Raw genomic sequence first — 15794 nt, forward strand, 5'->3', positions numbered from 1 at the left:
TTAAACTAAGGACGAGCTCTAGGGAGATGGTAACTGGACTGATCGCAAATCTGAACCTATCCAAAACAACTAGAGGTAGCCGGTGAACGTGCCTAAAAAATTCTTAGACGTCTCGAGCCAGCCTGAGGAACTAGCTACCCCTAAAGAGAAAGAAAGACCTCGCTTGCCTCCAGAGAAATAATCCCCAAAGATATAGAAGCCCCCAACAAATATTAACGGTGAAGTAAGAAGAAGGCACATACATAGGGATGAAATCAGATTCAGCAAAAGAGGCCCACTAGTACTAGAAAGCAGAAAATAGAGCAGGGGTCTATGCGATCAATAAAAAACCCTTACAAAATATCCATCCTGAGATTTCAAGAACCCACACACCAACTAACGGTGTGTGGGGAGAAACTCAGCCCACTAGAGCAACCAGCAAGCGAGGGAATTACATTTTATCAAGCTGGAACAGAAAACATGATAAACACTGCTGATCAAAAAATTAGCAAACAAAACTTAGCTTATCCTGGATGGACTGGGAGCAAGGTAGTCAGAAGGAATCTGAGTAGCACTGATTACATCGACAGCCGGCCACAAGTGGAAGTAAAACAGAGCTATATAGGAACCTCCCAGAGGATAACGAACCAGCTGATAGCCAGAGACCAGCAGGATAACAAACAAAGCCACCAGGGGGAGCCCAAAGCAAAAGTCACACCATACCACCAGTGACCACAAGAGGGAGCCCGAAAACAGAGTTCACAACAGTACCCCCCCCTTAAGGAGGGGTCACCGAACCCTCATGAAAACCCCCAGGGCGATCAGGATGAGCCACATGGAAGGCACGAACCAAATCGGCCGCATGAACATCAGAGGCGACAACCCAAGAATTATCCTCCTGACCATAGCCCTTCCACTTGACCAAATACTGGAGCCTCCATCTAGAAACACGAGAATCCAAGATCTTCTCCACCACGTATTCCAATTCTCCCTCAACCAGCACCGGGGCAGGAGGCTCAACCAGAGGAACCACAGATACCACATACCTCCGCAACAACGAGCGATGGAACACATTATGAATAGCAAATGATGCCGGGAGGTCCAGACGGAATGACACAGGGCCAAGGACTTCCAGAATCTTATAAGGACCGATAAACCGAGGCTTGAACTTAGGAGAGGAGACCTTCATAGGAACGAAGCGAGAAGACAACCACACCAAGTCCCCAACGCGAAGTCGGGGACCCACACAGTGACGGCGGTTGGCAAAGAGCTGAGCCTTCTCTTGTGACAACTTCAAATGGTCCACCACATGATTCCAAATCTGATGCAACCTATCCACCACAACATCCACTCCAGGACAGTCAGAAGGCTCCACCTGACCCGAGGAAAAACGAGGATGAGACCCCGAATTACAAAAAAAAGGAGAAACCAAAGTAACAGAACTAGCCCGATTATTAAGGGCAAACTCGGCCAACGGTAAAAAAGTAACCCAGTCGTCCTGGTCAGCAGAAACAAAACATCTTAAATAAGTCTCCAAGGTCTGATTAGTTCGCTCAGTTTGGCCATTCGTCTGAGGATGGAAGGCCGACGAAAAAGACAATTCAATGCCCAACTTAGCACAAAAGGTCCGCCAAAATCTAGACACAAACTGGGATCCTCTGTCAGAAACAATGTTCTCAGGAATCCCGTGCAAACGAACCACATTTTGAAAAAACAGTGGAACCAACTCGGAGGAGGAAGGCAACTTAGGCAAGGGCACCAAATGGACCATCTTAGAAAAACGATCACACACCACCCAGATGACAGACATTCTCTGAGAGACAGGGAGATCTGAAATAAAATCCATGGAAATGTGCGTCCAAGGCCTCTTCGGGACAGGCAAAGGTAACAGCAAACCACTGGCACGAGAACAGCAAGGCTTCGCCCGAGCACAAGTTCCACAAGACTGCACAAAGGAACGCACATCCCGTGACAAGGAAGGCCACCAAAAAGACCTGGCCACCAAGTCTCTGGTACCAAATATTCCTGGATGACCCGCCAACACCGAAGAATGAACCTCGGAGATGACTCTGTTGGTCCATCTATCCGGGACAAACAGTCTCTCCGGTGGACAGCGGTCAGGTCTATCCGCCTGAAACTCTTGCAGCACACGTCACAAATCTGGGGAGATGGCAGACAAAATCACCTCTTCTCTAAGGATACCAGCCGGCTCTGAATCTCCAGGAGAGTCAGGCACAAAACTCCTAGAAAGAGCATCAGCTTTCACATTCTTCGAACCCGGCAGGTACGAAACCATGAAATCAAAACGAGAGAAAAACAACGACCAACGAGCCTGTCTGGGATTCAGCCGCTTGGCCGACTCAAGATAAATCAAATTCTTGTGGTCAGTCAAGACCACCACACGATGTTTAGCTCCCTCGAGCCGATGTCGCCACTCCTCAAATGCCCACTTCATAGCCAACAGCTCCCGATTACCGACATCATAATTCCGCTCGGCAGGTGAAAACTTTCTTGAAAAGAAAGCACATGGCTTCATCACAGAGCCATCGGGGCTTCTCTGCGACAAAACAGCCCCCTCTCCAATCTCGGAAGCATCAACCTCCACCTGGAAGGGAAGTGAGACATCTGGCTGACATAAGACCGGAGCCGAAGAAAACCGACGCTTTAGCTCCCGAAAGGCCTCCACAGCCGCAGAAGACCAATTAGTCACATCAGAACCCTTCTTGGTCAAATCCGTCAAAGGCTTAACAACGCCAGAAAAATTAGCAATGAAGCGACGGTAAAAATTAGCAAAACCCAAGAACTTCTGAAGACTCTTAACAGATGTAAGCTGCGTCCAGTCATGAATAGCCTGAACCTTGACTGGGTCCATCTCAATAGTAGAAGGAGAAAAAATGAAACCCAAAAAAGAAATCTTCTGGACTCCAAAAAGACATTTTGAGCCCTTCACAAATAAAGCATTGTCACGTAGGACCTGAAAGACCATCCTGACCTGCCTAACATGAGACTCCCAATCATCCGAAAAAAACAGAATATCATCCAGATACACAATCATAAACTTATCCAGATATTCACGGAAGATGTCATGCATAAAGGACTGAAAGACTGAAGGAGCATTAGAAAGTCCAAAAGGCATCACCAAGTACTCAAAATGGCCCTCAGGCGTATTAAATGTAGTTTTCCATTCATCACCCTGTTTTATACGCACAAGGTTATACGCACCACGAAGATCTATCTTGGTGAACCAACTAGACCCCCTAATGCGAGCAAACAAATCAGTTGACAAGGGCAAAGGATACTGAAATTTGACCGTGATTTTATTCAAAAGGCGATAATCAATACAGGGTCTCAGGGAACCATTCTTTTTAGCCACAAAAAAGAATCCTGCACCAAGAGGGGATGAGGACGGGCGAATATGTCCCTTCTCTAAAGACTCCTTTATATAACTCCGCATGGCAGCATGCTCCGGCACAGATAAATTGAAAAGTCGTCCCTTAGGAAACTTACTACCAGGAATCAAATTTATAGCACAATCACAGTCCCTATGAGGAGGTAGAGAATTGAGTTTGGGCTCCTTAAATACATCCTGGTAGTCTGACAAAAACGTAGGGACTTCAGAAGGAGTGGACGAAGCAATTGACACCACAGGAGCGTCACCATGAATTCCCTGACAACCCCAACTTGACACCGACATAGCTTTCCAATCCAGGACTGGATTATGAGTCTGCAACCATGGTAGACCCAACACGACGACATCATGCAAATTATGCAGTACAAGAAAGCGAATCACCTCCCGATGAACAGGAGTCATGCACATGGTCACTTGTGTCCAGTACTGAGGTCTATTCGTAGCCAATGGTGTAGAATCAATTCCCCTTAGTGGAATAGGGAATTTTAAAGGCTCCAAATCAAAACCACAGCGCCTGGCAAATGACCAATCCATCAGACTCAGGGCGGCACCTGAATCTACAAAAGCATTAACCGGGTAAGATGACAGGGAACAAATCAGGGTAACAGACAAAATGAACTTAGGCTGTAAAGTACCAATGGTGACAGATTTATCAACCTTTTTTTTGTGCTTAGAGCATGCTGAGATAACATGAGCTGAGTCACCACAGTAAAAGCACAACCCATTTTGCCGTCTATAATTTTGCCGTTCACTTCTGGTCAGAATTCTGTCACATTGCATAGATTCAGGTGTCTGTTCAGAAGACACCGCCAAATGGTGCACAGGTTTGCGCTCCCGCAAACGCCGATCAATCTGAATGGCCAGAGTCATTGACTCATTCAGACCTGCAGGCGTAGGGAACCCCACCATGACATTCTTAATGGCTTCAGAAAGACCTTCTCTGAAATTTGCAGCCAGGGCACACTCATTCCACTGAGTAAGCACCGACCATTTCCGAAATTTCTGGCAGTACACCTCTGCTTCATCTTGCCCCTGCGAGAGGGCCAATAACGTTTTTTCAGCCTGGTTCTCAAGATTAGGTTCCTCATAGAGCAATCCAAGGGCTAGAAAAAACGCATCTACACTAAGCAATGCAGGATCCCCTGGCGCCAATGCGAAGGCCCAATCTTGGGGGTCACCACGCAAAAAGGAAATGATAATCTTAATTTGCTGAACGGCATCACCAGAGGAACGAGGTTTCAAAGAAAGAAACAACTTACAATTGTTCCTAAAATTCAGGAACCTAGATCTATCTCCAGAAAACAACTCCGGAATAGGTATTCTAGGCTCTGACATAGGACTGTGAACAACAAAATCCTGAATACTTTGAACCCTAGCAGCAAGATGATCCAGACTGGAAGCCAAGCTCTGGACATCCATGTCAGCAGCTGAACTCAGAGCCACACCAAGATTAAGAGGAGGAGAGAAGCAGCAACAGCAGCTAGACACACGGCAACAACAACAAAAAAAAAAAATTCTCAAGGCTTCTTTTCTCCTGCTTCTGCCATGCAATTAACACTTTACTGGCCGGCTGTACTGTTATGATCCCAAGTGGCGGAGGATCACAAATAGAACAGCAAGTGATTAAACTAAGGACGAGCTCTAGGGAGATGGTAACTGGACTGATCGCAAATCTGAACCTATCCAAAACAACTAGAGGTAGCCGGTGAACGTGCCTAAAAAATTCTTAGACGTCTCGAGCCAGCCTGAGGAACTAGCTACCCCTAAAGAGAAAGAAAGACCTCGCTTGCCTCCAGAGAAATAATCCCCAAAGATATAGAAGCCCCCAACAAATATTAACGGTGAAGTAAGAAGAAGGCACATACATAGGGATGAAATCAGATTCAGCAAAAGAGGCCCACTAGTACTAGAAAGCAGAAAATAGAGCAGGGGTCTATGCGATCAATAAAAAACCCTTACAAAATATCCATCCTGAGATTTCAAGAACCCACACACCAACTAACGGTGTGTGGGGAGAAACTCAGCCCACTAGAGCAACCAGCAAGCGAGGGAATTACATTTTATCAAGCTGGAACAGAAAACATGATAAACACTGCTGATCAAAAAATGAGCAAACAAAACTTAGCTTATCCTGGATGGACTGGGAGCAAGGTAGTCAGAAGGAATCTGAGTAGCACTGATTACATCGACAGCCGGCCACAAGTGGAAGTAAAACAGAGCTATATAGGAACCTCCCAGAGGATAACGAACCAGCTGATAGCCAGAGACCAGCAGGATAACAAACAAAGCCACCAGGGGGAGCCCAAAGCAAAAGTCACACCATACCACCAGTGACCACAAGAGGGAGCCCGAAAACAGAGTTCACAACACCAACCATCCTATAAATACAGGCTGTACCAAGACATTACCCAGAGGTAAGTGTTCACTCTAGGCAGTTAGGTCAGGGACCCATCCGATCCATGAGATTACCTTGACATTGGTGGATTGGCTCACATTTTTTGGCCAAATTTTGTGCTAAGCATCTCATGTGTTTTTTCATAGATTTCACAAGCCATTATGCTATTCATATTTCATGCAACACACATTCCCTTGCTTTAGTACAAATGAGTGCACCATTTCTCTTTTTTCTTAGGGGTAGAGACACGGGTCCACATGTGTCTCTATGTTCCTAATACTTTGAGTCTTTGACTATGTAAGGGGGTGAAGAGGAAGATGAGCCCAAAGGAGGTTGCTTTCCCTGCTCCTTACCTGGAACCACTTAGTCGGACAACTGGGTTGTTGGGGGAGGACTTTCTGACCTGGACAGAGGAGACCATGTGACTGCTGGGGGCGGAGTAGAAGAGGAGTGTGGTCAGAAAAGAATGGGAGAGCAGAACGCGCGAGACAGAGGGGACAGCAGGCTGCAGCGCTGCGCTCCCCACGAGAGAGTGCTCCTCGTGAGGGCACTGAGGCTGAGATACCCACCATAGTAAAGGGTAAGAGGGTGTGGACTCGGAAGCCTCTGTAATCAGAGAATACAAATTTCGAAAAACTGACCGTCACATCCAAACATAGACAGTGTGAACAGGTGCTGAACCTAGAGTCACCAACTCGTATACAGTCAAATAAATAAGGCAGCACACTGCCTGTGGTGTTTTAATCGCAACAGGTCCATTACCCCTCCACAGAGAGACAATTTTAGTCTATGAAGAGGTTTCACAGGTACCCATTCAGATGAAGACGTTTATTCTCAGTGAGGAAAGGAAAGTGTAGGACCTGATATATGAGAGATGCCCTAATGTGGCTACCAGGTACACATAAATTGGCCATTTTATGCGCTAAACTTTTTTTCATATTTCTAGTGCAGTAATGCAGTTCAATTTTCATGTCTCATGTTTGCATGTTTTAGCGCCGCAGTGTGCTGCCTTATTTATTTGACTGTATATGAGTTGGTGACTCTAGGTTCAGCACCTGTTCACACTTAGTCTATGTTTGGATGTGACGGTCAGTTTTTTGAAATTTGTATTCATTAGCCTTCTGACTGAGCACTCCACCTCTTAGCCGCAGGTGTTTTAATCGCAACAGGTCCATTACCCCTCCACAGAGAGAGAGAATGTTAGTCTAAGAAGAGGTTTCACAGGTACCCATTCAGATGAAGACGTTTATTCTCAGTGAGGAAAGGAAAGTGAAGGACCTGGTATACAAGAGATGCCCTAATGTGGCTACCAGGTACACATAAATTGGCCATTTTACGCGCTAAACGCTGTCATTTTTTCATATTTCTAGTGCAGTAATGCAGTTCAATTTCCATGTTTCATGTTTGCATGTTTTAGCGCCGCAGTGTGCTGCCTTATTTATTTGTCTGTAATCAGAGAAGACTTTTCCCCTGACATTGCAGAGACAGTGACCCGAGCATGCAGAGAAAGTGGCCCGTGCAGAGACAGTGGCCCCCGGTGCCCCCGGTACCCCCGGTACGGTATTAGTGTAGAGCCCCTGATTCCTGTTGAGAGACTCAATAATAGACTGAGCATTGTTCTCCTGGGATAGGCTGTATTGTTGAAGCAAAAGACTCAGAGTAGAAGGGACCCCGTTTGCCTAGCATCCCCTCTGCCCACCACAGTAACCCCTTAAACCCCAGGTTGCGGGTTCCTAGAGACTACACAGCCCATGGATAACAGAGGGACAACAAGTGCTGCTGTTTCTCGGTGCCTACGTTGGTGAAGACGACCCTACAAGCAAGTCCTCATCAGACTGATAAGTGATTTCTCACGAAATTCCGTTTACTACTGTTATACTGTTTGACTGTCTGGGAACTTATACTGCTTCCCATATATTTGCACGGATATATATCATCAGTTTACTTCCTACTGTTTTCTCCCTGCGAGGAGAATTTTACTCCTGTTAATAAATCCCCCTCAACAGTTGATCTGTCTGTTCCATGGTGACATACTCTACCCTGCACCCTATTACAACTATATCAGTCCCAGGAGCCGCACGTTGAGACAATGCTCCCTGATTCACTGCTCACATAAGGGCACTACTTTTTCTCCAAGGTCCCCCTTTTCTTCTGAACCATACGTTTTACAGACTTTAAGCTTTCATTTTTGCAGTGGTCTACAATTGCCTGTGATGAAATGCCGCTTTATTTCCATGCTGAGCCTTTTAGTTCTGCATCCAATAGCCCTGTGTTCTCCTTTTCACCTCCTCTACAGCACATCGACTACTCAACATTGACTAATTCCTTATATCCCTAATACCTTTCCACTGGTTCCCCTATAGAACCGTTCTCTCCCATTACCTAGGGACGGCCTTGTGGTTAACCCTACAAGAATCTGACACAAACCGGCCATAGAGATAAATACATTTTTATGTATTGTAAGCAGAAATATAATTTCACACAAAACCTTCAACGCACTGGTAGCTACGTTTTCTTAGAGGTGGACAGAACTCATTTTCCGCCCTCTTAGGCTACGTGCCCACGATCAGGATTAGCAGCTTTTTGGACTCAATGCATTGTTCTGCATCCAAAAGCTGCATTCTACATTAGAAGCACAATGGATGGGACTTATACAAATGCCATACCCACTGTATTTCTATTTAATGCTTTGCTAAATCACCTGTGGTTTGAGTTTACAAGGCACAGCATGTTAATTTTGGCAGCGGAGACTAGTTTCCCCATAGCCATTCATTAGATGCGTTAGCCTTACAAATGGATCATTTAAAATTTAAATTCATTAGATTTGCTGAATTTTCCAATAAAATTAAATTTGCACCAAATCTTTTTTTTATTCCAAAGTTGCTGTGAAAAGTGTGTATGACACTATTCTCTTTTCTTTATACTTTAATCTTCTATACTGCTGTGCTGTGCAACAATCTTCAGACTGTACTCACAATTTCCAGTTGTGCGTCTTTTTTTCACAATTGTGTTACTTAGAGCTATAATTTTTGCAGCAATTACCAAAAATCATTGCAAAACTATGCATTTTGCATAATTGCTGTAGAAAAATGCAATGTAGTCTGTCTATACGGCTAACTTATGATCTGTAATATTATCTTACCATCCAAACTCTCCATAAAATGGTTGTTACATTTCCTGTTTCTATTTTAAAGGTGCTTTTGGCTGTGTTATATTATGTGATTTATATGCTGCAAGTCATTATGTGGAATCCTGCCTGAGGTCTTATGATCCCTCTCTGGCTGATGCAATCTTTCCCAATGTGTAAAATGGTGTAACCATTGTGGGTGATTTAATATGAAGCGAATCCCAAATTGTTCATATTTGACAGGTTAAGCAAATCCCTAAAAAATTGACAATATAAAATTCATTCTAGTTACTGACCCTACCTATTTCTAAATACGGTAGTATTTTAGTTGACTCCCATTTTTCTGCACTGTCACAATATAAGTGTAAAACAGTTCCACACAAAAACTTGTCAGAATGGATTCAATGCATATACAGTAATTGCTTTCCTTTTCTGTAGACTTGTCTCCTATAAATACAGGAGCACTTTTACAAAGTTCCTGGACTGAATCATTACTTGAAATAGGTTAAAGACTGAGCGTCTAGTGTGCTCATGTCAATGAACTTCCTTTGTTACTCTAAGTGAACCATTAAGCAGCTTGAGTGGTTTTCTTTAGCCACACAAAGTGAGGATATTTACTTAAGACAACATAATAAATTCACTAAGACTAACCAGTGACCCAGCAAGGTACATTTCTAGTGTGTTTAGGTAGGTATAAACACATTCTCATATTAAGGTACTGATGGGTGATAGTATCACATTGATTGCAGTACAGTTTTGTCTTGTCAGTAGATTCTACATTGGCATACTCTGAAGACATAAAAGAACAGTCACAGTACAGACTAGGAAATGACTATCCATATGTGATCACTATATCACCTAATTTATCAGTTCAATATATGAATTCTCTCCATTTAACTGGTGAAAAATTGCCTAACTGTTAGTGATGAGCGAACATGCTCGCCACTATTCGTTACTCGCCCGAGTATCGGGGTACTTGCCGAGCAGCGAGCATTTCCGGTATTATTCGGCGGTAACTGCAGTCTCCACCCCGCGTTTTTGGCAGACTTTAGAGACCCAATCACGGTGCAGGGATTGTCTGCCAGGCTGTGAAACGCCACAGCTATCTTTGTTGTGGTTGTGCAGTGATTGGTTTGGCCGTACAGTATCATCCCGAGTATAAGAGACCTGGCGCCGCCCTGCTCGCCGCATTCTGTTCCTGTTTCAGCGAGAGTAGGGAGAGCTGCTGCCAAGAAAGGGTCAGAATCGTGGTTTTAGAGTTAATGTAGGTCTGCAACTCTTACATCCACAACTCCTGAGAAACCAATGGTCCTTTTTAGGGCTAATTGGTGGGTCCCGATATTGCAGCGCTCGGCAGGCAGGGCAGAGCATATCCACATCAGTGCAAGGCCTGCAGGCACTGTATGTGCGTCCATTGCTCCCACTGTATCCTTCCCAAAGCTCCATAACTGCCTGCTGCTGCAGCTTATCTACTGTCTATATACCTTTTTTTCTCCACAAATTTTCCCCCCCAAAAAAAACAAAAACAGTCTGTTCTATCAGACTGAGGCCTGTTGAAAAGTGATAGCTTGACAGGCATATGTAGCATAGTTGTGTGTGCTACCCTTGTGCCTTTTTTTTTTTTTTGGTGTTTTAAATTCACCGAAAGAGGCCTCATATATCTACGTGCTCCAAGTTTGGTCATTGGAGGCTGGTGTACTTATTTTGTGGCTGTGTTATACTCAAATTCTATACAGTGCTATTTAACATAAAAAAATTGAGAGGCCACAGATTTACCAGTGTGGTATTTTCGTTACAGCCAGCCCGTGATATATCTCTGTGCTCTAAGTTTGGGCATTGGAGGCCGATGTACTTATTTTGTGGCTGTGTGATATTCAAATTCTATACAGCGCTATTTATCATCCAAAAAATTTGAAAGGCCACAGATTTGCAAGTATGGTATTTCCGTTACAGCAGTCAACCGTCATATATCTCTGTGCTCTAAGTTTGGGCATTGGAGGCCGGTGTACTTACTTTGTGGCTGTGTGATATTCAAATTCTATACAGTGCTATTTAGCATCCCAAAAACTTGAAAGGCCACAGATTTGCCAGTGTGGTATTTCCGTTACAGCCGTCAACCGTCATATATCTCTGTGCTCTAAGTTTGGGCATTGGAGGCCAGTGTACTTATTTTGTGGCTGTGTGATACTCAAATTTTATACAGCGCTATTTAGCATTCAAAAAAATTGAAAGGCCACAGATTTGCCAGTGTGGTATCTCCGTTACAGCCTTCAACCATCATATATCTCTGTGCTCTATGTTTGTGCATTGGAGGCCAATGTACTTATTTTGTGGCTGTGTGATACTCAAATTCTATACAGCGCTATTTATCATCCAAAAAAATTCAAAGGCCACAGATTTGCCAACGTGGTATTTCGGTTACAGCTGTCAGCCGTCATATATCTCTGTGCTCTAAGTTTAGGCATTGGAGACCGGTGTACTTATTTTGTGGCTGTGTGATACTCAAATTCTATACAGCGCTATTTAGCATCCCAAATACTTGAAAGGCCACAGATTTGCCAGTGTGGTATCTCCGTTAGAGCCATCAACCGTCATATATCTCTGTGCTCTAAGTTTGGGCATTGGACACCGGTGTACTTATTTTGTGGCTGTGTGATACTCAAATTCTATACAGTGCTATTTAGCATCCCAAAAACTTGAAAGGCCACAGATTTGCCAGTGTGGTATTTCCGTTACAGCCGTCAACCGTCATATATCTCTGTGCTTTAAGTTTGGGCATTGGAGGCCAGTGTGTTTATTTTGTGGCTGTGTGACGGGGTGTACGGCAGAGCAGGAAAGGACAACAGGCCAAGGGATGATTCCACAGATTTATTATCAAGAACGCTGGAACAACACATGCAGGTAGATCTACAGAGTCCACAATTAGTCCAACGGAACAGGTTCGGTGGCACCTCCCGATAATCCTTGTGCCAGGTAACAAAGCAATAGTCCACACGAGTCCAAGGGATCCCAAAACAATCTCACGAATGACGAGATATGTCCTCAGCTCAAGTCTCGCCCTGTTCGCTTCCGCAGTCACAGATGGACGTGGGGTCTTGCCTCAGCTAAGAATCCCCACTCCTTCTCCTTTTAGGATCAACTCACATCTGATCTCAAAATAAGAATGGATTGTCTGAGCTCCTGGGATCCGCCCATAAAGGGGGGTAGGGGTCACACCTTCTATTCAATGGTTGGGTCCATCAGAAGATTCTACACTGGTTGGCTCCGCTTAGTCTAGGTAGTATGTACATTTGACTAGCCACCTGCTGTGAGGAAGAATGGCTATTCCTTCACTAGTTGACAAAGCTTAATTACATTATAGCATAGGGCTGCAAGTATTGGGGGAAGGAGATATTGTTACAGGTAAACTCCCAGCACAAGAAAATACATAAACTACAGCTAATAGAAACCAGAGAACAGTTACATACATCAAATGGCATATTATTCAAATACAGGACAGGGCAAAAGTACATATCATGACAATCCCTTCCCCTCCCAATTTGTGTACGTACTAGGGACCTCTACAGGTCGCTGTTTAAGTACACACAGGCAGAGCGTAACTTACATGTGGCTTCAAGCAGCCACGAATTGGCATCGTAGCTCTCCCACATCATTGCCCAGGAGAACATCTGCAGGCATACCACCCATCACCCCAACCACACATCGCCTGACCCCAAAACCAAAGTTCAGATCCACAGTGGCTGTGGGAATAGTCCTCCATTGTCCACCAGCCAGTTTAATGACAATCCCAGGTCCTCTATGAATTGCCTCAGGCCGAACCACTCGGGGATCAGCCACTGTGAGGAAAGCCCCTGAGTCACAAAATCCAATAAGTCTCTGTCCATCCAGCACGACCTCCTGCAAGTGCTTACCTCGATGAGCAGAAGTCGTCATAGCTGCAGGTCGCACACCATAAACTCCTAGTGGTGCAACATGGGTGGGTGAGGCACTAGGCCAGTCCTCACGTAGTGGTGACACGTCTTCCTCCATGGCACTTGGCTGTACATAATAAATAATACGACTGGGTACAGGATCAATCCTCATTTGAACAGCTGGGCAGGAGGCTTGCAGATGCCCCAGCTGCCCACATCGATAGCATCTGTGCTGGGTCACACTCCATCCAAGGCGTCCTCTTGGGCGAGGGGTAAGGGAACCTGGAGGCCGGCTCCCACCTGAAGGTGCTGTAGGGGTTTGAGGATGACTCCTCCATGGGCTGGCTTTGCATGAGGCCTGCAGATGCCCCGGATGCCCACAACCATAACACCTGCGCTCTGCTACTTCCTCTCCTCATTGTATTCCAGAAAATGCAGTAGAAGCAACTGGAGGCACATTTACACGGGTATCAGGATGAGGTGGTGGATTAGAGGAACAGGGAACAATGGGGACAGAAGAACTGGGGGCCACCGATTTTGTGGAGCTGGTAGGCCTCTCTCCATCCTCCAACAGAACCCTCCACTGAGGCTTGATGGTGAGAGCCTCATCAGCGAGAGATGCAGCTTCTTCCACTGTCGCTGGTCTCCTCTCACGCACCCATTCCCGGATCTCAGCAGGGCACTTGAAGTAAAACTGCTCTTTTAGGATAACCTGGAGGAAGGTCTCCCAGGTTAAGGCCTCCTCTGCCTCCAGCCAGCGATGACATATTTGTTTGAGTCTATGAGCATATATCTTAAAAGACACTTCCCCATCACAGGCTAAAGTACGGAACTGAGTCCTGTAAGTGTCTGGCGTCACAGCATAATGTTCTAGAATAGTCTGTTTAATCTCCACATACTCATGGTTCCCCCGAGGGTCCATAGCTCTATAGGCTTCGGCAGCTTCACCCTCTAAGAGCCCCACCAGATGTCAGACTCGCTCCCTTTCCGGGACTCCCATTAATCGACACTGATGCTCAAAGTCCTGGAAGAAGCCCTCAATGTCGCCTGCAGCCTCATTAAAGGGCTTGAAGTCTTTGCGGGACACTCTGGGGAGTTCCCTCATGGTGGGTGCTGGGGTTACAGTCTGTCTGGAGCTTCTAGCTGCTTCCAAAGCGATCTGCCTCTCCAGCAATGCCATCTCCTGAGCTCTGTCCTCGGCTCTGTGAATGGCCTCCCTCTCCCTCTCCTCGGCTCTGTGAATGGCCTCCCTCTCCCTCTCCTGAGCTCTGTGAATGGCCTGTCTCTTATCGTCTATGGTGGTCTCCTTTCCCAGCAATGCCAACTCCTCCTTGTACCACACAACCCACTGACTTTTTTGGGTATTTACCTCCGGCTGCAGTCTTTCCTCCATTTGCTGCGAGGATCCTTCCTCAGCGTCATCTTGCAGGCAAACCCCTTCCAAAGCCTCAATTGGCTGCTCCTTGGAGAGTCCTTTAAAACGGACTCCTACTTCACGGGCCTTTGATTGTAGGCTCCCCAAAGTCCAGTTCTTGTACTCTGCGGTGCTGGTTCCCGATGTTGGGCCATTGTCCTCCATTCCTTCTGCTCTGATCCCGCTGCTTGCCACCAGTTTGTGATGGGGTGTACGGCAGAGCAAGAAGGGACAACAGGACAAGGGATGATTCCACAGATTTATTATCAAGAACGCTGGAACAACACATGCAGGTAGATCTACAGAGTCCACAATTAGTCCAACGGAACAGGTTCGGGGGCACCTCCCGATAATCCTTGTGCCCGCTAACAAAGCAATAGTCCACACGAGTCCAAGGGATCCCAAACAATCTCATGAACGACGAGATATGTCCTCAGCTCAAGTCTCGCCCCTTTCGCTTCCGCAGTCACAGATGGACATGGTGTTTTGCCTCAGCTAAGAATCCCCACTCCTTCTCCTTTTAGGATCAACTCACATCTGATCTCAAAATAAGAATGGATTGTCTGAGCTCCTGGGACCGCCCATGAAGGGGGGTAGGGGTCACACCTTCTATTCAATGGTTGGGTCCATCAGAAGATTCTACACTGGTTGGCTCCGCTTATTCTAGGTAGTATGTACATTTGACTAGCCACCTGCTGTGAGGAAGAATGGCTATTCCTTCACTAGTTGACAAAGCTTAATTACATTATAGCTTTGGGCTGCAAGTATTGGGGGAAGGAGACATTGTTACAGGTAAACTCCCAGCACAAGAAAATACATAAACTACAGCTAATAGAAACCAGAGAACAGTTACATACATCAAATGGCATATTATTCAAATACAGGACAGGGCAAAAGTACATATCATGAGTCTGACACTGTGTGATACTCAAATTCTATACAGCGCTATTTATCATCCCAAAAACTTGAAAGGCCACAGATTTGACAGTGTGGTATTTCTGTTACAGCCATCAACCGTCATATATCTCTGTGCTCTAAGTTTGGGCATTGGAGGCCAATGTACTTATTTTGTGGCTGCGTGATACTCTAATTCTATACAGCGCTATTTAGCATAAATTAACTTTAACCCCTTTACCCCAAGGGTGGTTTGCACGTTAATGACTGGGCCAATTTTTACAATTCTGACCACTGTCCCTTTATGAGGTTATAACTCTGGAATGCTTCAACGGATCCTGATGATTCTGACAATGTTTTCTCGTGACATATTGTCCTTCATGATAGTAGTAAAATTTATTTGATATTACCTGCAATTACTTGTGAAAAAATGGAAATTTGGGGAAAATTTTTAAATTTTCTCAATTTTCCAACTTTGAATTTTTATGCCCTTAAATCACAGAGATATGTCACACAAAATACTTAATAAGTAACATTTCCCACATGTCTACTTTACATCAGAAAAATTTAGGAAGCAACATTTTTTTTTCTTAGGGAGTTATAAGGGTTAAAATTTGACCAGCAATTTCTCATTTTTACAACACCATTTTTTTTAGGCACCACAT

This window comes from Ranitomeya variabilis, chromosome 6 (genome assembly GCF_051348905.1).
Source record: "Ranitomeya variabilis isolate aRanVar5 chromosome 6, aRanVar5.hap1, whole genome shotgun sequence".
In the NCBI taxonomy this organism is placed as follows: Eukaryota; Metazoa; Chordata; class Amphibia; order Anura; family Dendrobatidae; genus Ranitomeya; species Ranitomeya variabilis.